Below are 25,963 nucleotides of genomic sequence, written 5' to 3'. Positions count from 1 at the left end.
GATGACCTGGTCTACAACCTCATCCTTCTCAGTATTTACTTTTGCTTCCAAATTGACCTGCAATTATCAGGATGAAAACTTTCAATATTTAGTAATATATCCATAAGTCCTATTTTAACCTGGCTTGCTGGAGGGTGAAGTAATATTGAATGCACAGAAATGTCAAGGCATGCTTATTTAATTCTTCAAACCATGCATAATGATGGTATTTATTATTCTTTGCAGGTGGTTTACATTCTATGCAAAAAATGGGCTGTTACGTGTGCATCAGCCAAGAAATGAAAATGTCTACTACATGTATAGGATCTTCAGATGTGAAAAATTAAAGTTTAAAGGAAACCTTTATGAAAGGAAAAGAAAGAGTTGAACTGAGAGATGAACTGACTCTGTCTTAATATGCTTTCTATTAGCTTTTGCAATCTGCTTTTGCATTCAGAAATGAGAGGAATTTCCTGGTGTGACCTCTTCTGTGCCTTCCATTCCATTTTACACGCTAACACAAATATCAGAAATTACCCTGTGTGCGCGCTCAGTTGCTTCACTTGTGTCTGACTCTTTGCCACCCGATAGACTGTAACCCACCAGACTCCTCTGTCCGTGGAATTTTCCAGCAAGAATACTGGAGTGGGTTTCTGTTCCCTCCTCCAGGGGATCTTCCAGACCTAGGGTTCTCACTCACGTTTCCTACATCTCCTGCACTGCAGGGGGATTCTTTACCTCTGAGCCACTGGGGAAGCCCTCACTATAAGAGACTGCAATAATAAAGGACAGAGGCTTGGTGAAGTGGACCAAAAAGAAAAAAAATCTACAGTTCAAGGTCTCTCTGCTTTTCTCTTGCTTAATAGCCTTAAGCCAATCACTAAACTTCTCTGAGTCATAAAGCTGCTTCACTTTGACAAGAACCCGTGGCTGATTCATGTCAATGTATGGCAAAAACCACTACAATATTGCTAAGCAATTAGCCTCCAATTAAATAAATTTTTTAAAAAAGAAGGTAAACTAGAAAGCACTCTAACCTTTACAGCCTTTTGCATTTCTTTGATTTAACTGGTGTTTATTGGAATCATAGAGGGACAGGATCTAATAAAAATAAACCTCCCATTCAAAACTCACCTCCATTATAGAACATGAAATGATGTTAGAACTACAAATACAAAGATAAGGAAGAAGGAATGAGCCCTCATCATTTTTCACTGGACTAAAAGGAATTCAGACTCAAAGCAGACCCACTCAGTTAAGGTGCATTTAATACAATGATATTGCCATTCTCTATTACACCTTGATCATTAAGAAACATCTTTGCAGTCACTAAAGTTTGCATATAAATATCCTATCACTGCTTAACATCCTGTTTTCATTGGTAGGGAAAGTATAAAAGTATTTGAGACTTTGCATTATAAAATGTGGAATGATGTAAGTAACACTATTTATCCTCAATTTGCAACTATCTTTCAGAGAATACATAGTTGAGGAGGAAATTTTTGCTCCATTGCTTCATGCACTCTCTGTTGTTGTGTAACTAAGTCATGTCTGACTCTTTGTGACCCCACGGGCTGTAGCTTGTCAGGCTCCTCTGTCCATGGGATTGTCCAGGCAACAATATTGGAGTAGTTGCCATTTCCTTCTCCAGATCTTCCCAACCTAGGGATTGCAACTGGGTGTCCTGCATTGGCAGGAGAATTCTTTAACCACTTAGCCACCAGGAAAGCTCTCATGCACTATGGAGGTTTTTTTTTTTTTTTTTTTTTTTTAAACCCTACGGGCATGTGATGTGTGGAGAATGTGCATACCACTGAAATTTATCATGTAAACTGAGGTCATAATTCTCACCTTTTTATTTGTTCTCTTCTGCTCTTTTCATCTTTGTAATAAATCAGAAGAACATACTCTTAGAAAGTGGCTCTCTTCTCTATTTTCTCCATCCAGTTCGAAACCCAGTGCATCTTATCTCTATCATTCACCACTCCCTCTCCACCAACACCAACTGCCTCTAGCTGTCTAGACACTATGAAGCTTTATACTTCATCACTTTGTACCTGCTGTTTATTCAGTGTTAACCCAAAGCCTTTCTCACCATTGCTCACCTGACATCAGTTAAAATCATGTTCAGTTATGAAAATCTGTTCTTTCTCATTCAAACTCCTTCTATATCATGAGGCACTTTTAGTAGTGTTTGTTTCACATCAAATCAAATATAGCCATATCAGTGTCTGTTAACATGTTTCTCACTAAACTATAGGCAGCACAAAGGGTGAGACTCGGGCTTATTCTTTGTGCTAGCCCAAGTTCCTTGCTCAGTCTGTCACATAGTATGTGCTCAATTATTAGTGGATGGCTCTAAATATTAATAGTCGGAATTTATTGCATACTTAAAATTTTCCAGGCACTACTGTCTGTCCTGGGAGATTTTCATGTATTCACTTAATTAATTTGCATACAAACTTTAGGAGATGGATACTTTTTTGTCTTGACTATTGAGAAAATGATTTTGAGATATAAAGAAGCTACAGACTTTGTCCTAGGCCACATAATTGGGATGGAGACCTCAGATTTAAATCTGGGAAGTCCAGTTCAAGAGCTTGAGCTCTCACAGACCATAAGACAGCATGTATAAACATCATTTTTCAGGTTTATATTAACACTTAATGGCAAAGTAACTAAAGATAATTTCTCATGGTTTCCAATCCAGTGGTCTTTCTAGTTTATTACAATACATATTACTATATCTACTTGCACGCTCAGTCACTGAGTCATGTCTGATTCTTTGCAACCCCATGGACTGTAGTCCACAGACTCCTCTGTCTGTGGAATTTTCCAAGCAAGAATACTGGACTGTCATTTCCTACTCCAGTGGATCTTCCTGACCCAGAGATAGAACCTGCATCTCTTGCATCTCCTCATTGGCAGGGAGATTCTTTACCACTGCACTACCTACTTAATCACACACTAAACAATTTTCTGATTTTTAAGCATGTTTCCTTTCATCCATTTCCTTTCCTTTCACTTTAAAAATAACACTTAAATATAATAAATTAAAATTTTTAATAAAATTGCATTTTATGTTTTTCATTTCTAAATTTGTATGACAAAATCAATTTTCTCAATGAGAGTTTTATTTCATTATAATTACATATAAGCACCTATAGCAAAATGTATGGTCTATAATGACAGTGAATGTGACAGTAAAGTGCAAGAACAGACTTTTATACAAAAGATTCTATAAGAATCACTAGCGCAGACATACAACCAGTTCCAGTGAATCCACACTTCTACCTTTTGCCCCATAATATATACACTCCATGCCTAGAACAACTAGACTTGTCTCTTGGCCATGAAAGAAAAGAGACTGAAAGAGACCAGTAGGGGAAGAGATCACATTCCAGTTTTGTGTTTCTGGAAAGTTTCTGAGCATAGACGAAACATCTATTCTTCACTGTAACTAATATTTCAGTTCCTAGAATCATACTTTAGAGGATCATCTGAATGAATTAATGCAATCTAATATTGGTTCAACTTTATCCTAAAGGAAGCAATAATCAGAGTAAGAAGAGTATTGGGTTTAAGCCCTAGTTCCCTTGCTTTCTAAATATGAGACTTTGGGCAAAGGACTTAGCTCCATTTTTTTTTTTTCATTTTTGTAAAATAGCGTAAAGATAATATCTATATCTTAGAGCATTTTTAGTGTAATTAGCTAATTAATAATTTTATTACAGATAGTGAATCCTAGAAGTGAGTATTTTAAACAAGTATTTCAATAATCAGATAATAAAAAATAATAAACTCAATTTCAGATGATCTACTATTAAAACACACACTACAAAAAATCCATACACATATATACCATTCACGTTTTCCTTTACCCAATCTTTAAGTATGATGGGATGACTGTAAGTGTATTGAGTTTATTTTATGGACATTTACTTTGCAGCACAAAATTTTGGATGCAGGAGCTTTATATTGTATTTTAGGATTTGCCAGGATCTTGTTAGTGAGCTCAGTTCAGTTCAGTAGCTCAGTCATGTCCGACTCTTTGCAACCCCATGAACTGCAGCACGCCAAGCTTCCCTGTCCGTCAACAACTCCCGGAGCTTACTCAAACTCATGTCCATTGAATAGGTGATGCCATCCAACCATCTCATCCTCTGTCATCCCCTTCTCCTGCCTTCATTCTTTCCCAGCATCAGGGTCTTTTCAAATGAGTCAGTTCTTCATAACAGGTAGCCAAAGGATTGGCGTTTCAGCTTCATCCTCAGTCCTACCAATGAATATTCAGGACTGATTTCCTTTAGGATGGATTGGTTGGATCCCCTTGCAGTCCAAGGGACTCTCAAGAGTCTTCTCCAACACCACAGTTCAAAAGCATCAATTCTTCAGTGCTCAGCTTTCTTTATAGTCCAACTCTCACATCCATACATGACTACTAGAAAAACTATAGCTTTGACTATATGGACCTTTTTTGGCAAAGTAATGTCTCTGCTTTTTAATATGCTGTCTAGGTTGGTCGTAGCTTTTCTTCCAAGAAGGAAGTGTCTTTTAATTTCATGGCTGCAGTCATCATCTGCAGTGATTTTGGAGCCTCCCCAAAATAAAGTCTGTCACTGTTTCCACTGTTTCCCAATCTATTTGCCATGAAGTGATGAGACCAGATTCCATGATCTTAGTTTTCTGAATGTTGAGCTTTAAGCCAACGTTTTCACTCTCCTCTTTCAATTTCATCAGAGGCTCTTTAGTTCTTCTTTGCTTTCTGCCATAAGGGTGGTATCATCTGTATATTTGAGGTTATTGATATTTCTCCCAGAAATTTTGATTCTAGCTTGTGATTCATCCAGCCCAACATTTATCATGCTGTACTCTGCATATAAGTTAAATAAGCAGGGGGACAATATACGGCCTTGATGTGCTCCTTTACCTATTTGGAACCAGTTAGTTAGCTAATAAGAGATAAATCTGTTTCCTCATTTATAAAATTAGTTAGAGAGGATGGTCACTAAACTGAAAATAAATGACTTGATATGTCTATATTTGCATTATGTGATCATTGTGAAAGTCACAAAAATTTATTTTGTTTCCATTTTCTCATCCATAAAGTAGTGATAATAATTGAGTCTACCTTAAAGAGTTGTTGGATCAATGTAAACTTTTAAAAACTTGTTAAAAATAATTGAGTTAGTATATACAAAGCATCTTAACATGGGACCTGGCATATATTATAAAATGTTCCTAATAAGCAGTGGTAATATCACACATATGAAATGATTTTTGAAGAATTTAAACAGAAGTCTGTCCCCTTTGAAGGAATACAGGATATATTCAGGCAGTTTCTGTACTAGGCTACCAGTTACAGCCATTGAATCAAATCAGATCATTTTAGACAAACACTGTTACCGAATTAACAAAATTAACAAACTTTACTGGCATTATAGACACTAGTTTTCCCAAATTGTCTTCCAAGGAGCACAGATCCTGTCCAATATTAAGAACAATAAAAAAGAAACAACAGACTAAAGAATTTCATTGTTGAATATACTCTGTGGTGTACTAAAGATTTAGAAAGGTTTATCAGTTAAAATAATTATAGACAGTATTTAACTAACAGGTGGTAACATTTCTTGACCTAAAAAATTTTTTTTGGTAACATCTTGATCTTTTCTTCAAGAAAGCATCTATTGACATTTCATAGAATAGTAGTTACAGGGAAAGACAGTTCAGAAAATGCTGAGGCATATAAACCACAGTCTCTATTTTAACTTTAAATGATCTTCTTGATGATGTTCCAGCAACAGCAAATGTCTTTGACCTATTTTTTTTCTTAATTATGCAGCCATAACAATAAATTTCTTGGTTTGCACTTATTTTCTTGCCAGTTCCTTCAATTCTAATAGAAATTTAGAATGTCCAAATAACTCCTATGATCCATAAAGTAATATTATTTTTGAATTCACCTTCTTAATTTGCAGTGTATCACACACCAAAGCTTTGATTACGAGTAACAAAATTAATTTCTTCTGTTCATCAGAGGCTACATGAACACACCACATACTCCAGAAAACCTACTGAGGTGCTAGCCTATTCTAACAATGTCCTGGGTTGTGGATAGCAAGTTGAGCCACACAGCTGTTACCGTTGCATAATAGCACACAAGCGGTATTCTAATACACTTCATGATGCCACACAAGTGTTACCTCTTCACCACAGGAACTCACTTCTCCCCTGGAAATTCTGCACAGGAGCCACATGCGGATGCATTTCCTCATGAGAGCTTCTATTTTTTAACAATAGTTTTGGAATTCTCCTCCTACCCCAACAGAGAAAATGAAAAATAATCTATCAAAGCTCTCTACATTATAGAAACAAACAAATTAAACACAGCTGCTTCAAATGGTGAAAGCCTTTATGAAATTAAAAATTTCTTTAAATTTGTTTCCGATATTGCCTGTTTGTATACAGAACATCTTTTGGTAGAGAAGGTATTGTTTCTCTATGTGTCAGCATATCAAAAGCCACTTGAATATTCATATATAAATGCATTCATTCATTCAAAAATAAACAGAAAGCTGGCTAATACCTTGTTTGGGCAATGTATCCCATTTCTGAGCAGAAAGTTAGAAGCATGTTCTATGATCATATAGTTTCCAAATTGCGCTTCTGCAATCACTGTAAGATATTTGCTTGATCTAGAGTTACTTTAATGATATGAAGAAGGTTGTAAAACTTGGTTAAGAAGAAGCTGCCTTAGTGAGTATGTTTAAATTAGACTCCAGTTGATTTATTCTCCCATCACTAAGTCCAACTGGACCCAAAAAAACCATATGAAAACAGTACTTTTTTTTTTTTTCCTTTGTAAGTCTGTAGCAGTTTGCACTCAAGGCAAAATGTCCAAATTTGGTAATGAACTGTATTTTCAGAATCCTTGCCCCTGCCCCCTGCCTCCCACTCCTACCAAGTAACTCTGGTAACTTGAGTAGTTCAGTGATGCAAAGTCAGCCTGGGTGTATTCCAAATGGCTTTTCTTATGACACTTCCGGGTCTCCAGTTTGGCTCTTTAAAGTGCCAACAAGATTCTCAGGCATCAACTCTGTGTCAAAAAGTGAGGCTGATTGCTTCAGTCAGACCCAAAGATTCCTGCCTAATGAAGAATAAATTTGCCTGGTGTGCAGGATTTTGGACCCTTGTTGGGTATAATGTAACCTGTGTTCCTGAGAAATATGAGCACAGTAGGAAAAGCACTAGATTGAAGTCATGAGATGCAAATTAGTGATTATATCTACAACCATATAGCTGGGTAAATGACCATCACATTTGAAGTGAGGTGTTTTAATCTCAAGCCCAGTGTTTTTCTATTCTAATACTATGTTTTTAAGGTCATATATTACTGTCTAATCCAATAAATTTCTGAGACCATCATAAATTTAGTGAACTGGATAATAATATTTAGTCATCACTCACTACAGTCCATTTATTGCTATCAAAATTCTATGTATTTCTTTGATTCTTATTTACATTTGTGTCCACATAATCAAGGGCAAATTCTATGAGAAATTTTGTTGACCATAGCATCCTGAATAACTATAATGTGCTTCCTGTATCATAGACTTTTAATAAACATTTAATAAATGAATGAATGAATGAATGTCTCCTCTTGGTTGAGTTCTCTGTAATTCTTTTTGTTGTTCCTCAGTCACTATACCAGGCGCCAAGCATTAGATAAGAAGGAAGTGCTAAGACCTGGTCACCTTTAACATCTAGCTCCAAAACCTTTGTCCAACTCTCATTAATCTCCACACATAGTCCTGATTGCCAGCAACATCCAGATATGCTAATTCCTTCTCCTGTATCTACCTTGGTCCTGCCACGTACATTCTGCTTAAATGAGAGCAGTTTGGGACCACTTTTAACCCAAAACATATTCAGGAGAATGTTCCTTCTACACTAACCCAGAAAGGTGCTCTCCACTCAAGAGCCACATCAGCAGGAGTGACTCAGCCCATCAATTTGCAAAAGATGAACCAAACATTTTCTTCTTCATGTAACAAGACTGCTTTCCTCTGCTTTCTCAGTTCCACATCTCCACTGTTTTTATTTCAGTTTCCTAGATCTGACACCACTTTATTTCTTAACCATTCATTTCCCAGGTAACTCAGGGTTTTCTATTCTATTTAAAACATAAACTCTACTGTTTCATGTGCTATGTTCTTGGATGGGTCTTAAAATTTCTCAACAAATGTAGATGTAGGCATCACTCCACGGGGTTCAGTTCAGTTCAGTTTAGTCGCTCAGTTGGGTCCAACTTTCTGTGACCTCATGGACCACAGCACCTCAGTCCTCCCTGTCCATCACCATCTCCTGGAGTTTACTCAAACTCATCTCCATTGAATCAGTGATGCCATCCAACCATCTCATCTTCTGTCATCCCCTTCTTCTCCTGCCTTCAATTCTTCCCAGCACTGGGGTCTTTTCGAGGTTACATTGACCCTAAGAGGAATTCTCATAGTAAAACAGAAGGACAAGAGGGATATATTTTCCTTTAGGAGAAAGCACTAAGGATCAACAAAGGTCCAGCTAGTCAGCTATGGTTTTTCCAGGGGTCATGTATAGATGTGAGAGTTGGATTATAAAGAAGGCTGAGTGCTGGAGAATTGATGCTTTAGATTTGTGGTTCTGGAGAAGACTCTTAAGAGTCTCTTGGATTACAAGAAGATCAAACCAGTTAATCCTAAAGAGAATCAAGCTTGAACGTTCATTAGAAGGACTGATACTGAAGTGGAAGCTCCAATACTTTGGCCACCTGATGTGAAGAGCCGATTCACTGGAAAAGACTCTGATGCTGGGGAAGATTTAGGGCAGGAGGAGAAGGGGGTGCCAGAGGATGAGATGGTTGGATGGCATCACCGACTCAATGGACACAAATTTGAACAAACTCCAGGAGATAGTGGAGGATAGAGAAGCCTGGTGTGCTACAGTTCATGGGGTTGCAAACAGTCAGATACAACTTAGTGACTGAATAACAACAAAGGAGAAAGCTATTCCCAGAGAGAGAAGAGAAGGAAGGAGGGAAAGAGAGAAGGAGAAGGAGAGAGAGAGCGTTAATTAAATGAAGTGATAGAGGAAAGAGCTTGATATTAAAAGACAGATGATGATTTTCAATATTGGAAGCTAAGGGAGTTCATAGCTGAATGTCTGTAGTATGTGTTTATCAACTACTGTGAAACTCTGTGTCTGATTTTGGAAATGAAGTGAGTATTAAATATGTCTCATTTTGTAAAACATACTTTTTAAAGGATTTTGCTTTAAGGAATAAAACTCTGGTAAAACTCCTCAGGGGGAAAAACTATATCATGAGCTACATTTTCCTAGAGAGGACGCTGCACTCTAATCCTAAGACCTGCTTCAAGATGGAGAATGAAGAAGAATCTGCCCTTCTGGTGTTTATGATTGATGAAAGTCAGTCTGTGATTGCCTCCCTAGGAAGAACATACAGTCAAGAGAGTACAATTCCTTCTCTGCCTCTACACTGCCATTTGAGCACTTAGATATTAAGAAACTCAAACATGAAGAAATCTTTCTCTAAATTCAAACTGTTTTTCAGAATTTCATCCCTCTGGTCTCTTATTCCTCCTATAGAAAGGCTTCAGTTCTATTTCAAGCCAAGCAGCAGCAGTGGACACAGAGTCATGTACTTTTGTAATGATGTCCCAAATTGATCATTAGGAGCTATTTGGTGTCCTACTGCAGCTTAATTTTCTTATATGTAAAACAGAGGTTCCAAACCTATCCAGGATGATTTGAGTACCAAATCTTTTAATGTGCATAATGACATTTGAAAATTATAAAGCTCTCTAGTGAATGCAACATTTTATAATTAAAATAGTTATTTGAAACAGAGCTCTAGATTTATCATAATCATATAAAAGGCATAGCATGATACTAGCAGAGATTATAGGAAGTAGAGTTCAAAGAGCCGGGATCAAGACCTAATTCAGCCTTTTTTAGGGTAAAAGAACCATAGGAACATCACTTAATCATGCTTGTCTGTAGTCGCTCAGTCATGTCTGACTCTTTGAAACCTATGGACTGTAGCCTGCCAGGCTCGTCTGTCCATGGGGATGCTCCAGGCAAGAATACGGGAGTGGGTTGCCATGCCCTCCTCCAGAGGATCTTCCCAACCTAAGGATCAAACCCAGGTCTCCTACACTGCAGTTGGATTCTTTACTATCTGAATGACCAGGGAAGCCTTCCTCATGCTTGCTTTTCCTTATATATAAATTAGAGGCAGTAGTACTACCTACCTCACAGTGATATGTGCATGCCTGCTCAATCGTGCCCGACTCTTTGAGACACTATGGGCTGTAGCCCACCAGGCTCCTCTCTTCCTGGGATTCTCCAGGCAAGAAGACTGGATTGGATTGCCATTTCTCCTCCAGGGGATCTTCCTGACCCAGAGATGGAACCCAGGTCTCTCGCATATCCTGCATTTAGGTGGATTCTTTATCACTGAGCCACCTGGGAATACTGCTATTCAATTCTTGTAAATGTACTATGGTGATCGTTAAGTGTTAATTCACATACTTTCAGCAACACATTGATGACCTAACGGAAAAACTGTAGGAAGTAGACATGACTATTTCAGAAATCTTTGCAAGGCTGACATATTTTTATTGCTATTTTCTTGATCTCTAGTAAGAAAAAAAAAATCTAGCTCTAATCAGAAGTTAGATGATCCTTGGACAAATTTGAGAGATTTCCAGTGAGTCTGATAGATTTTGAAATTTTACGTCTTAAGTAAATGCAATGCTCATTTTTCTTATACATGTTTGCTTTTATAAAGTAGAAAAAGTTGTATTTATTTGTGTCATTATGAAGTTACACTTTTATTTCATGTATTCTCTAAACAAACTTTGGCCTGCTTTGATAAAAATACAAACAAAAAAATCAGAGCTCTCATCTTTTGACTAACTTATATACTTTAGCAAGTTATAATTAAACCATCTGTGTCCTCTGTTATTAACTTTAGGAAATTTTTTAAAAGTTGATTTTATAAGACAGTGTAAAATTTGGTTCTGATTTCAGCCTGCTGATAATAACAATTAGTCATTCAAGTGTTGTTATTGATTGTTGACAATTCACTCTACTAAAAAGAAAATTCTTTGAGTAGCTATTCTTTATTCCTCACAAACACTATTTTAAAAGGCCTACTGGCTAATTTGTAAGCAAATGTCAAGCAAATGCTTACAGAAAAAGGCTCTGATGCCCTTGTCCACATATCCTGTAAATGCCCAGGCTGAATTTTTCATATAACGTGACTTACACCATCTAGGTGTCTTTGCACATGCTCCGCCTAATTCTAATTCCTTTCTCCAAACTAAGATATGTGTTGGTCTGTTGAAATAACTGTCATGAAGAAGAAAATGCTAGGCACTCAAAGACATGTGCTTGTCACTCATGTCACTTTCTGATGACAAGAATGGATTCACTCAATGTCACACACTCCTACTTGCTAAGTCCCTTACCAGGGTCTCCATCTATAGCTGTGAAAACTGAGGATGGGTATTTTACAGAGTGCAGATTTACCATCCACATGCAAGTAGAATGGAATTGACCTTATTGATCCTTCTCATTGATCTAGTGCTCACAGGAGTTTGGGGCTTCCCAGGTGTCTCAACGGTACTCACATTGCATAAATAATCTGCCTGCAATGCACAGACACAGGTTTGATTTCATGGTCAGGAAGATCCCCTAAAGAAGGACATCACAACTCACTCCAGTATTATTGCCTGGGTACCATGCACAGAGGAACCTGGTGGGCTATAGTCCATGGGGTCCAAAAAGATTTGGACTTGATTTAGCAACTAAACTACAATAATACAATACCATTTACCTTTAATTCTATTCAATACAAACACCTTTATTTATGTTACTATAGAGCCTATATCACTATTCTTGGAGACATATTGATAGAAATAGAACATACTCAGACACTTAGTTAATATAGTTGATGGGAATATAGTGTACTGTTAATCACTCAGTTGTGTCCGACTCTTGCGACCCCATGGACTGTAGCCCACCAGGCTCCTCTGTCCATGCGATTCTCCAGGCAAGAATACTGGAGTGGGCTGCCATTTCCTTCTCCAGAGGATCTTCCAAAGCCAGAGATCAAACCCAGGTCTCCTGCATAGCAGTCAGATTCTTTACCCTCTGAACCATGAGGGAAGCCCCATATCAGATATCAAATTAGGTCTTCCCTCTAAAATATTTCCTCAACACTGAAATCACCAATACCACTCATGTATCATTTTGAAGCAAAATTTATTATTTTTTTTTCAACTTCTGGTTGTAGACACTGTGAAATTTATGATATTGTCTTATAAAAGTCCTTATATTTGAAAGTGAAAGTGAAAGTCGCTCAGTTGCTGCGGACTCTGTGACTTCATGGACTATACAATCCATAGAATTCTCCAGGCCTGAATCCTGGAGTGGGTAGCCTTTCCCTTCTCCAGGGGATCTGCCCAACCCAGAGATCGAAACCAGGGCTCCCCCATTGCAGGCAGATTCTTTGCCAGCTGAGCCACAAGGGAAGCCCAAGAATACTGGAGTGGGTAGCCTATCCCTTCTCCAGTGGATTTTCCAGACCACCCAGGAATCAAACCAGGGTCTCCTGCATTTCAGGTGGATTCTTCATCAACTCAGCTATCAGGGGAGCTCTGTTCTTATATTTGGACAAAGTTAAAACCATATTGGAGAAAATCTCATGATCATTTTTTTTTTTTTTCAGAAAGGACAAATACAAGAATCACAATGGGATTAAAAAAAGTCTACATCTTAAGATCAGATATGATTTGGAGATCTGGAGCTTTAAGACATTCCCTTGATTTTATTACTCATTTGTTTCATTTGTTTGCTTGTTTTTCATAGTCAGATTACCACTACTAGCACTTTGCCACTAGCTGATGTTTACTGAAAGCTTATAATGCAGCAAACATTAAACTAAATATTTCATATAGTCACTTTACACAATCAGAACAATGCTGTATGAATCATGTTCTCTTACTACCACAATTTGGTAGGTAGTTAATAATACTAGATTCCAGAAAGGTTAAAAAGAAATAGTCTGAAGTCACACAACACAAAACTGGTTAGGCTGGGATTCTGACTTCAGAGCTGCTACACAATAACATCTCGTCAATAGATCCTCTAAAAATTAGTCTCCCCAAAATACACCCAAATCTAGTATTTTGACATCTTGCCTTTTAGAATCTAAAGTGGACTCTGGCTACCATGATCAAACCATCAGTGATCTTAATATTCTCAAACCTTCCCACAATTCTAAGCTATTTCACTTTGTAACAGACAGAGATTTTTATGATATGAAATGTGCTTTATACCTTCATAGCCCACTCATGAATATACTCATTTCCCCCGGGGGCGTAGTTTCTAAAACAGTGGAATTTAAAAGAAATTCCATTTCGATGAGTAATTCTTCCATGTGAAATAATAATGACATTTTAAAATTAAATATAAGGCCCTTAAAGAGAGAGAAAAAGAATTGATTGTGCCTCCTCTAGAGAATAAAGGGAGTTTTCTAATCCATTTCTTGAATGTCTGATGTGTTTTCCACTGTGAAGAGGAAGCAGCTTTGGCTTTTACTCTCTGAAATGAACTGGACTCTCTTCTGCCTATCTGATGCTCTTTGCTGGGTTCTTATCACGGTTCAAAATGGGGATGAAGCTGATTGGGTTTTTCTATGTGTACCAAATATTGGCCAATGCCCACACACGTTAAATCACCCTGGAGGCACATCCAGTGTGGAGCACATGGATTCTCTAAGCTTCCAGGGAGATGAGGCAGTGGTGCAAAGGTGGTAACCCAGGAATTGCTGGAGCTGTTTTAGGCTAGAGTCAGTTTGAAACTATGAAGATGTCACACTAGCAATCTCAATATGTGACAGCTCAATTGTGTGACAGACATATGGCTGCAAAATGAGAAAGGCAATTATAACTTTACCCTGGGAACTCTTAACTCGGCTGCTATTTGCATATGGGAGACTTCAAAAAGTTCTTAGGCTCTCTTTCTTCAGTTCTTTCCTCTCCTCACTCCAACTTGTTTTTTGTTTTTTCCCTAACATATAATGGATTGCCTGAGTATTACATTAACACTATGGCACCAAAGCATTAGTCAAGTAGTTAGACAACAGTCTACCTAAAAGCATACTCTGGACATATTGCCTGGGATCCACAGTAGTTTAATTAGCACAGAATCATTTGACCATGTTAATTTTCTGTTGTTCACCAATTATGTCACGCACACAATGGATTTGCCCCAATATGTAATTGATTTGGGCTTCATAAGCCGTAACATGACCTTCTGGTAGAGTGTGACATTTTCTTACAACCCACAACTAACACTTAACACAAAGCTAGCAATGAAGCCTCTTATATAATATTGTTTTATTTAATGCTCATGATAACCATGCAAGAGAGGTATTATTAGCATCATTTCAACAAAGAAAAAATTGAGGTTTCTTTCCAAAATATTGAGGTTCAGATAAGTTAAGTGACTTGGCCAAGTTCATACAATAAATGACAGCCCTAGATCTGCACTCCAGAACTACCAATTTTAATTACTGATTGATATTAGCTCTGCTCCCCAGGCGATGCAGTGGTAACAAATCCACCTGACAATGCAGGAGATGTAGGTTCAATCCCTTGGTTAGGAGGATCCCCTGGAGTAGGAAATGGCAACCTGCTCCACTATTCTTGCCTAGAGAAGTCCATGGACAGAGAAGCTGTAGCATAGTCTACAGTCCATGGAGGTCTCAGAGTTGGACATGGCTGAGAACAGTGGGACAGCCTACAGTCCATGGAGGTCTCAGAGTTGGACATGGCTAAGAACAGTGGGACAGCCTACAGTCCATGGAGATCTCAGAGTTGGACATGGCTGAGAACAGCGGGACAGCCTACAGTCCATGGAGGTCTCAAGAGTTGGACATGGCTGAGAACAGTGGGACAGCCTACAGTCCATGGAGGTCTCAAGAGTTGGACATGGCTGAGAACAGCGGGACAGCCTACAGTCCATGGAGGTCTCAGAGTTGGACATGGCTGAGAACAGCGGGACAGCCTATGGTCCACGGAGGTCTCAGAGTTGGACATGGCTGAGAACAGTGGGACAGCCTACAGTCCATGGAGGTCTCAGAGTTGGACATGGCTAAGAACAGTGGGACAGCCTACAGTCCATGGAGATCTCAGAGTTGGACATGGCTGAGAACAGCGGGACAGCCTATGGTCCACGGAGGTCTCAGAGTTGGACATGGCTGAGAACAGCGGGACAGCCTACAGTCCATGGAGGTCTCAAGAGTTGGACATGGTTGAGAACAGCAGGACAGCCTACAGTCCATGGAGGTCTCAAGAGTTGGACATGGCTGAGAACAGCGGGACAGCCTACAGTCCATGGAGGTCTCAAGAGTTGGACATGGCTGAGAACAGCGGGACAGCCTACAGTCCATGGAGGTCTCAGAGTTGGACATGGCTGAGAACAGCAGGACAGCCTACAGTCCATGGAGGTCTCAGAGTTGGACATGGCTGAGAACAGCGGGACAGCACCATCCTATGCCTCTAGAAAAAAATGTTTGTTAAATGAACTCATATTCAAGAAAAATGTCACCACATATTGGAAAATGAAGTCAAAATTCAGTATTTCGTTTTGAAAAGGTTGGCTCAGGCTCAAAAATGAAATATTATGTGTGATCTTTTAGGCTGGAGACATATTTTTGAATTTTTAAAAGAACATCTCCAAAGGCAGACTGACTCAAGAGAGCCATGTGTGAGCCCAGGAACTCACTCAAAGCTTCTGAAGAGTGGCCAGGGTCAGGAAAGAAGACGGATGGGATTGTTTCCTGATGGTTCCCAGGCAGACATTCTCCTTCTATTGGCCCTATGGCATCTATACTTTAAAGGCACTAGAATTGGTTCAAGCGATGAACCCAGTGGAATGAAGTTGAAAAGAAGGCAGGAATGGAATAAGGAGATAAGGACAAAGACAGGAAGACAGTCTATATTTTAGATGTCGCCTTAAATACTGCAACTGAAACTCTTTCACCATCTAGGGAAGCTGTCGTAAAACCTCACAGGCAAGTGCCATGGAGGGCTTCCCATTACTGAACCTGGACACCACAAAGTCAGGGATTTCATCTGCTTTATCTTTGAATCTGATGTCTGGCATAGTGTGTAGTACTTAACTTGCAGAGCTTTCCCCCTCCAGTGGATTGTGACTCTGGAGGGTCTGAGCAATCAAGATACTTCAGTAATGAAAATCTTCAGGGGAACACATCAATTGGATAGCACATCAGAGCTGAGACACACTGCACAGTGCTTAAGAGCAGAGAGTGTAGAATGGGAATTTATTTTAATCCAGACTCAGCGCCTTCTTTCCTCGTTGAAATTCAATCCCTTTATCTTTGCCAAGGTTATTCCCCTTTCTCAACCACTTTAACTCCTGTTTCCTCTTCTTATGTCCTTTATTCTTCTAATTCCTACTCAGATTTATTATCCAGTAAGTGGTGCTATGAATATTTGGATGAACAATGGAATGAATGATCAAGTAGGGTCCCTAGAATGTTATCAAACAGGGCAAGAGGGTTCATCTTTATCTATAGAATGTGAAAGGGATGGAAACACACACATACTGGGAAGCTTGCCGCAACTTTGGCAATAAGGAGCCTGGATTTAAATCATGGCGTGGCCAAGTTACACTTTCTGAGTTCCAGTTACCTCTTCTACAACATAGGGACAAGACTATTTAACAGAAATAGGCAAATAACATACACAGTGATGGGAATTTGGAGCTACAGGGAAATTAGACATTTTTATATTTGTACGTCAATAAGATTTGGCTTTTATGTGAGCACTTTACAGAAGAAAATTGACGAAAAGAAAGAAGAATGGGAGGGAACAGAGCAAAAGAAAGAGTGAAGGAGAAAGAGGAAGGAAGAAAGGAACATATTCTTAAACTAAAAACTCATTTTGCAGATTAAATGAAGTTGTGTACCATGTGGGATAAATAATGAGACTTGTAAATGTGTGTTTCCCTCTCCCCTCCTGCATACAATTGTGGGTAGAGTATTGTGTCAGGTCAGAGTTACACTTTGAAGAGCTTCAATTTCTCACAATTAATTGCCAGAATTTTAGTGTTTTTGTTTGTTTTTTAGGGCAGATGATAACATTAGTATGAGGTGAAAAGCTTCAGAATAAAGAATACCTAAGTAGTAAAGGATGGAAAATTGTTAGGAAAGCAGTATTGAGTGCTGCTTTCATAATTTATAAGTCATAGTAGTTTCAGCCTAAAGGACACTGAATTTGTGCTTATGTCTCATGCTGAAAGGAGCTTGGTTTCTTACTACCGAAGATACTGCAACTGTGTATGTGTGTGTGTGTGTGTCTCAAAAAAAACTTGAAATTTGTTACAGCTGAAAGGAAATTATTTTCAGGGTTCATAGATTTTAATAAATAAGTGTGTTGTTTCTTCAAATGATGTATGAAAAATCACCCAAATCAAATATTTGTTTTATTGATTTCACTGTCTCCAAGGCCAGAAAATTATGATGTTTTGTTCAGCATTTAGACATAGTTTGTTTTAGAAATTATTTCTTTGTGTTTGTAGCTAGAAATAAAACCTGGATTCTATTTTTTGTTGTTGTTGTTGTTTTGTCTGGTCTCATTCTAGTCAATTTAAAGAAAATAAAGAAAAAGGGGGAAGGGTTTCTATGACTAATTATAAGATTTATATCAAAGTACAAATTGAAAAGCTTTCGTCTTTGGCTACAGACCTTTTCTTATAGTCTAAGGCAGTCTTATAAATATATTCCCAACACCCCTACCTCTCTCTTGCAAATAAAAGAAATCAAGCTGATGACCTTAACAGCTTACTAGTATTTACCAGCTGTTTCTTGTCTTTCTGGTTTTGCCCTGGTGATCCATGATAAACTTTGCAACCTTGAGCTCTAGCATGCTAAATGAATGTATGCTACCAAAATGAATTTAAGTCTCAATTACAATTGAAGCTGGTGTCTACAGAAAATTTTTTCTTAGGCCTTTCCTAATACACCCTCAGCTCCTGCCCTGTGAGCCTCATTAAATTTCTCAGCCCCCTTAGCGATTCTTAGGGTTTGGAGAGCTAAGGGATGCTTACTGATCAAGCCTTATTGAAGGAACTCACCTTCAAAGAGAAGAGAAAGAACATATACACAAATACATATGAATTATTGTCAAAGCTGTTTTTTCCAGTGACGTATGGATATGAGAGTTGGGCAGTAAAGTATGAGTGCCAAAGAACTGATGCTTTTGAACTGTGGTGTTGGAGAAGACTCTTGAGAGTCCCTTGGGCAGCAAAGGGATCAACCCAGTTAATCCTAAAGGAAATCAATCCTGAATATTCATTGGAAGGACTGATGCTGAAGCTGAAGCTTCAATAGCTTGGCCACCTTATGCAAAGCCAGCTCATTGGACAAGACCCTGATGTTGGGAAAGATTGAATGCAGGAAGGGAAGGGGGTGACAGAGAATAAGATGGTTGGATGGCATCATCAACTCAATGGACATGAATCTAAGCAAACTCTGGGAAATAATGAAGCATAGGGAAGCATGGCATGAAGAGTTGGACATGGCTTAACAACTGAATGGGCTTTCCTGGTGGCTCAGATGGTAAAGAATCTTCCTGCAATTCAGGAAGCTCAGGTTCAATCCCTGGGTCAGGAATATCCTCTGAAGAAGGAAATGGCAACCCACTCCAGTATTCTTGCCTGGAGAACCCCATGGACAGAGGAGCCTGGCAGGCTACAGTCCATAGGGTCCCAAAGAATTGGACACAAGTGAGAGGCTAATACTTTCACTTTTCACTTTAGTGACTTAACAACAACAACAAAAATATATTTAGGACATGATCAGACATGGCCACTGAAATGCAGTAGCAATTCCAGGAACTCACATGCAATAAACAAGAATTGGGAGAAGCTTCAGAAAGATGATAGTCACCCTAGTACTGAGGAAAAGGCTGGATTCTCAGGCAGAAGTGGGGAGAAGACACTTCAGGAAAAAGGAGCCATATATGAGTTAAAAGCAGTTACAAGAAAAGGGTAGTGTTGGTCTGTCTTGGCCAATAAGCAGCAAAACCTGACTGCTCAGGTCTTGGGGCATCTAGTAGAGGCTAGGGTGGCCCTGCCCCCAGGGAAAGTACACTGATCCATGCCCGGCATTCACTGCTCAGCTAAGCTATAGAAGTGAACCCAAGGAAATACTCCCCAACAGGCAGGACATCTGTTTCAACAGCCAGCTGCCAACAGTCTCTACTCACGGAAAGTCAGCTCTGAGAAGAACTAAAGCAGCTTGCATGGCAGGAGTCCACACACTCAACTCAAGTAGTATGCCACTTGGGTAAGACAAGGTCAGATGGTAGCATTTTTTTCTTTCTCCAGGAAGAGCAAGTAAAATCAGAACTGGGGAAACTGCATCATCTTAGGGTCAATCATGAGTATAAAAACATAAGGGTGGGGAATGACATCTCAGGAAATAAATGGAAACCAACTAAAGCCCCAAAGCATGAGAAAGCTACCACATGGCTCACAAGGAGCGGGCTTAGGACAGAGAAGCGATACTGGACTTAGGGCTGCTTCCCAGGTGGCTCAGCGGCAAAGAATCCACCAGACAATGCAAGAGACACGGGTTCGGTCCTTGGGTCAGGAAGAATCCCTGGAGAAGGAAATGACAACTCGCTCTAGTATTCTTGCCTGGAAAATTCCATGGACAGAGGAGCCTGGTGGGCTATGGTCCTTGGAGTCACAAAGAGTGATACAATACTGAATGATTGGGCATGAACATCATCCCATTGGATTTAGCTTTCAAAGTGCCCACCAAGGTCCCTAATGCCTCCAGATGGGCAGGCCACCATTCAGCCCACCAGGACTCCTTGGAGAAATGGCTATCCTGTATAACACATCACAAGGATAACCTTTGGCATCTCCAACTAGAGAGGGAAAATAAGCCTCATTAATGGCTAAATGAGATACTTTCCAGCTTGTTCAGGGTCCAGGTGGCTCAGCTGGTAAAGAAACCACCTGCAATGTGAGAGACCTAAGTTCGATCCCTGGGTTGGGAAGATCCCCTGGAGAAGGGAACAGCTATCCACTCCAGTATTCTGGCCTGGAGAATTCCATGGACAGTATAGTCCATGGGGTCACAAAGAGTTGACCATAACTGACTTACTTTCGCTTTCACTTTCAGAGTCCAAGGCTCATTTTCTTTCTGAAAATGTTCACTTCTTCCTGGAAATGTCTAGGACATCTCCCTTGGCTCTGGAAATATCACCTCATTCTTTCTTCTTGGTCTAGATCCTGTGTTACAGCCTCCATTTGGTAGTGAGCACCCTGAGAATGTGACTTTGAGGCACAACAGTCTTTAACACCCTCAGTTGACAATATTGCACTTGTGTCTCAGGAAAGAAAGTCACTGCCTCTTAAACTCTGCATCTGATACTGGCCTCTGGACCCCCAGAGCAGCATGGCTCAGATCCAGGGTCAGTTACTCCTTTCAGTTACCCAGATTCACCAGGTTTTGTTCTTAACAACTCTATAGACATTTTAAAAGATATTTTTCAATTGAGTGTAGTTGTTGTATATGTGTTAGTTTCAGGTATATAGCAAAATGATTCAGTTATTGGTACAGCCACTAGGGAAAACTATATGGAGGTTACTTAAAGAACTAAAAATAGAGCTACCATATGATTCTGCAATTCCACTCCTGGGCACATATCCAGAGAAAACCATAATTCAAAAGGAAACATCTGCCCTAATGTTCACTAGAGCACTATTTACAATAGCCAAGACATGGAAGCAACCTAAATTTCTGACAGATGAATAGTAAAAAAGATGGAATATATTTATATAATGGAATATTAGTCAGTGGCTGGCATCACTGACTCAACGGACATGAGTTTGAGTAAGCTCCAAGAGTTGATGATGGGCAGGGAAGCCTGGCATGCTGTAGTCCATGGGGTCACAAAGAGTTGGACATGACTGAGCAACTGAACTGAACTGAACTGAATATTAATCACTAAAAGAACAAAATAATGACTTCTGTAGTAACATGAATGGACCTAGAGATTATCATACTAAGTGAAGTAAGTCAGACAAAGACAACATGATACCACATATGTGAAATCTAAAAAAAAATGCAAATGAACTTATATACAAAACAGAAATACACCTACATGCATAGAAAACAAACATGGTTACCAAAGGGGAAAGGGGGGACTGAAGGTAAATTGGGAGATTTAGATGAACATATATACACTACTATATATAAAATGTCCTTCCCAGGTATTGCTAGTGGTAAAGAATCTGCCTGCCAATGCAGGAGATATGAGTTCGATCCCTGGGGTTGGGAAGATCCCCTGGAATAGAAATGGCAACCCACTCCAATATTCTTGCCTGGTGGGCTGCAGTCCATGAGGTTGCAAGAGTCAGACATGACTAAGAGCTTAAACCACCACGTATAAAATAAATAATCAACAAGGAAAACCAACAAACTTACTTTATAAAACTGGAACCATCCTCAACATTTTGTAATAATTCATAAGGAAGAAGAATCTGAGAAAAGTAGATATATATGTATGAACATTTCAAAATGACTTCAGCAGAGCCAAACCCCTACCCATTTCTTTATCTCTTGACTGTTACTTCTCTCCTGTGAAACCTGACCTAACAAGTACAAAACAGACTCTTCTGATTTTTTTATTCCAAGTTTAAAAACTTCTCCTTTTCTGCATATGAAGTCTTGTCTATAGTCCACCAATTCTATTATAACCAGTCTTTAAATCTCAGTCTTGACATAATTATATCACCTAGCTGAGACTAAAGACAAAGAAACTACCACTGATAGTGCTTTTATATAGATTAGCTTTATTGAAACTTATACTTTAAATAATGTTCTTTATTTCTGCATCTCCTCCATCTCACCACATTGAGAAAACAAGTTCTTTATCTTCCCAAACCTCTTTATCCCCCAAATCTCTCCTTCCACAATCCTCACCATCACTGTAAAGGGAAGCTTCTCTTTATTCAGAAAATCTCACTTTCACTCACAGTCTACTTTTAATCATTCCACACATGATGTCTACTCAAAATATATTCAGAATCCAACCAATTCTTACCAGTCGCATCTTTACTGTCATGGCACAAGAGATTACGATTCTTCACACGGATTATTGCAGCAGCCTGCTTTTTGTTCTTTTTTCTCTCACCTGCTCCTCCCATCAGTCTACATTCATCACAGAAGTTAAAGGAATTGAGCATCTTCCTCCATACCTTGCATGTCTAGGACTTAACTCCCATCCCTTTCTCCCAAGCTTACTTCTGGTTCAGTTCAGTTCAGTTCAGTTCAGTTGCTCAGTCGTGCCTGACTCTTCGCGACCCCATGAATCGCAGCACACCAGGCCTCCCTGTCCATCACCAACTCCCAGAGTTTACTCAAACTTACTTCTGGTTAGCTACGATAAACCTTGATGCTCCTCCAATGCACTAAGTCTGCTTCCACTTGAAGACCTCGACATGTGTTTCATCTTGAAACTCAGATATTTGCACATCTAAGGTCTTTCACAATCTAATTTTCTCACCTTCTTAGTGATGCCTTCTCTGATTATTGGTTTAAAATTTCAATACACTCCCATACCTTCCCTACTTTGTATTTTTTCTATATAACTTGTTACCATCCAACATAGCATTGATTTAATACTATTCTGTTTGTTTGTTGATAGTCTCTGCCAACTAAAATGCAGATTGGTGAGAGCTAAAATTTGTATCGGTGTGGTTCTCTGCTATAGCCCTGAAGCAAAGAGGAAAGGCTGAATCTTAGTGGGTGCTCAATAAACATTTGTGGACTGACTGACTGAATTAACACATGTTAAGCAACAAATCCAAAGAAACACTGACTTGTGATCCAGTTTTTCCTCTTTATTCGTTCATGACCTAACATAACACTCAGCCGCAGTCTCATTTATTCCATCTATAAAATAGAAATATTGTTGATTATTAACTACAATGGTAAATGAGAATTTTCTAGGGCATAGTAGATGTTTAATACATTGTTGTTGTTAGTAAAATATTTTTAATAACTCCAGGGATGCCCTTTCCCATCTTCATTAAATGAAAGAATTTCCACTTTTACCCTAAAGAGTAAACACACAAATTGAATACAAATATAAAATAAGTGAGACTTTCTAGCTCAGAGTTTGACCCATAAAAGTTATAAAATGAATAATTGTTTTAATCATAAACTATCCTCAAGATTTCTTTAGTTTTTTCCCGCATTTCTGTGCACTAAATTTCTTGACTTCAAAACTAGTTCAGCAACATGGGGGACTGAAAGGATTTTATAAATTCTAAGAGTTAATATACCATGCTACTAAAGAGTGCTTTGCCTAAGGCTCTTCTATTCAGTTTTTGAGCTTAGAGTGGCTAAGAATAAGGATTCTTCAAGGCATGCTTAACAGCGCCCAGGCCCCAAAGTAGGTGGTCCTAGTTAAAGAGATTTCTTTTTCAACTTCAGGAAATTCCTCAAGGTCTTCCTTGGTTTTTATCTGTTTTCAAAAGCATGGGAACTCCTGGAGGAGGTATTCTTACAACTTTTCTTCCTACAAGTAGCCTACATGGAAAAAAGTAACATTTTGTCATAATTACTTGTGAAAAGTGAAAGTGTAAGTCATTCATTTGTCTGACTCTGTGAATTTCTTAGGCTACAATACTGGAGTGGGTAGCCTTTCCCCTCTCCAGGGGATCTTCCCAACCCAGGGATCAAACCCAGGTCTCCCACATTGCAGGCAGATTCTTTACCAGATAAGCCACAAGGGAAGCCCAAGAGTGCTGGAGTGGGTAGCCTATCCGCTCTCCAGTGGATCTTCCTGACCCAGGAATCAAACTGGGGTCTCTTGCATTGCACTGAAAAGTCCACGTCAAAATCAAGACAGCTAATTAACCTACAGGAAATCGGTGGCACAATTTTCTTTTGCCAAATCACATGAACGCAAATCTAGGCGACTTAACCAGTACGGGACTGGAGTCAGGCTGTACCAGTCTGTAAGAGAGCATCGCGCCCATCTTTTCCCATCCCTGTGCAGTGACACATGTTAAAATGGTAATTGGTAATTAAAATTGGTAAAATGGGCCATAGGGCAAGTATTTATACCACAGAAAGAGGAAAACACTACAAACCAGAGTTTTTTGCCTTTTTTTTTTTTCCCTTCTTTTTCCCTTTTTCCCTTCTTTTCTTTCCCTCATAGAGCTGGTTTTCCAGCACATCTTGGTTCTATCTTGTTATTTCCAAATGTACTAAAAAAAAAAAATTCATTAAACAGTTTGTTACCGCTGTGCTATCTCTGTGCAAGACACTCAATTTAGGAGTTGCTCTCTGAAATAGAAGCATACCATTCAGCTGAATAGAATGCTTGTCCCAAATTGTTTTACTGCCTTGAAATTTCTGGTTTCTGGTTTGGTTTCTTGAACAGTAAATGTGCACAGTGAAACATTTTGCTTTACTGCAGTGATATTTCATTGTATTTGCACCAGGAATATGGACCTTAAAGATGTAAAATGTGAGAAATCAAGCATAAGGAATACCCATGATATTTAGCACATTTGTCACTTAAAAAAAAAAAGTTGAGAAAATTGAGGTACTGCCAATAATATGATCGTTCTACTTACTTGGACAAACAGGGTAGGAGACTTAGCAGACATGGGCTGATTTTTCTCTCAAAAAGTGCTTCTATTACATCTGGAAACTTCTGAGTTATGTTTAATAAGCTGGAATATGGCAAGAAGATGCAATCTCTCTGATTACATTCTCTGTTTCTTACCTCTACCTCTCAACCCTCAACTATGTCATGTGAAGGTGGCTCAGAAAAATTGGCTAAATCTATATTATACAGTCAGAAAAACTGCAAAAATCCCACTTAAGATGATGGCAATAAGAAGAAACTGCCATTTTCATCCATCTTTTTGATGTTTTTAATCTCTTTTCCTTAATGAAGTGATTGTTATCACATTATTTTATTTCTAAATTTCTAACAACAAAACATGTTCTGCTTATGCTAAAGCTAATATATTTTTAAAGGTATTTAAGTTCATATTTTAAAAGAAATAAAAACAATACATAAGAAAATTTTAAAATGTAATAAACTTTGTGAAGCTTAAAACTCATAGAATAGTACCATTTTCTGCTAATTCAGGCTATTTTCTGTGTTGAATACTATACAGCACCCTGATCATTTCAATTTGTGGCAACTATAAACTTTAAATGAGAGATAGAATTTGCCATAAGATTGTGAATTCTTGGAAGTTTTAGGGGTGTGAGTTCTGTCTCAAGAATCAATCTATTAAAATGGGTTTCCATGAAAATAGGTGTATCACAGGAAAATAACACCTTTTCAGTTCAACGTGCCATCCCTGTTCTTCACTGAAAATCACATAAAATAGAACTCACTGCACTTCACACTTTGCTCTTTCTTTTAGTTTTTAGAACTAGGCATTCATGGAGAGCTCTTCATCCAAAGAGTGAGACTCTTATGAAAAAGCCAACCAAATAAAAAACAGGAAGCTTTTTAAAAAACTTGATCCTATAAATTCTCATTATTGAGAAAGCCTACCACTGCTTTATCAAATACACAAGTCAAAGTTCATACCCTCTTGAGTGTCTATGATGGAATCAGGAAGCTGTCTTTTCATCAGCCTGCGATGAGCAGAACTTTGAGCTTTCGCAGGAGGCCCCTTGCCTTGCATTAAACATGTTTTTGTTGCCTCAAGATTCCTATCATCGGGGTTCTTGTTGGTTTCTCTAAGCCTCTCACATCCCTTGATCCAGGACTGAAATGCTAGAGAGTTCATTAGCTGTGACACTGACTTTCTGCCAAGGATCTTTTATATTTGTGGATGA

The 25,963-nt window shown here is 38.8% G+C and overlaps 1 protein-coding gene across 7 annotated transcripts in view; it reads right to left on the bottom strand.

The window, feature by feature from the left end:
* The window catches only part of LRRC4C (leucine rich repeat containing 4C), a 1,326,823-nt gene that overhangs the window by 514,314 nt on the left and 786,546 nt on the right, over positions 1-25,963 (bottom strand). The window contains exon 5 of one of the 7 annotated variants that reach the window (XM_070473154.1): positions 6,183-6,295. The exons of the other annotated variants lie outside the window; for them this stretch is intronic. The gene's annotated coding sequence lies outside the window, so the exon portion shown is untranslated. The remainder of the gene's footprint in view (positions 1-6,182; positions 6,296-25,963) is intronic. 7 annotated transcript variants of the gene reach the window in all.

Source organism: Odocoileus virginianus, chromosome 10, assembly GCF_023699985.2.
Source record: "Odocoileus virginianus isolate 20LAN1187 ecotype Illinois chromosome 10, Ovbor_1.2, whole genome shotgun sequence".
Classification (NCBI taxonomy): Eukaryota; Metazoa; Chordata; class Mammalia; order Artiodactyla; family Cervidae; genus Odocoileus; species Odocoileus virginianus.
The sequence above is the reverse complement of the archived record's forward strand: the minus strand, read 5'-3'. Positions and strand labels throughout refer to the sequence as shown.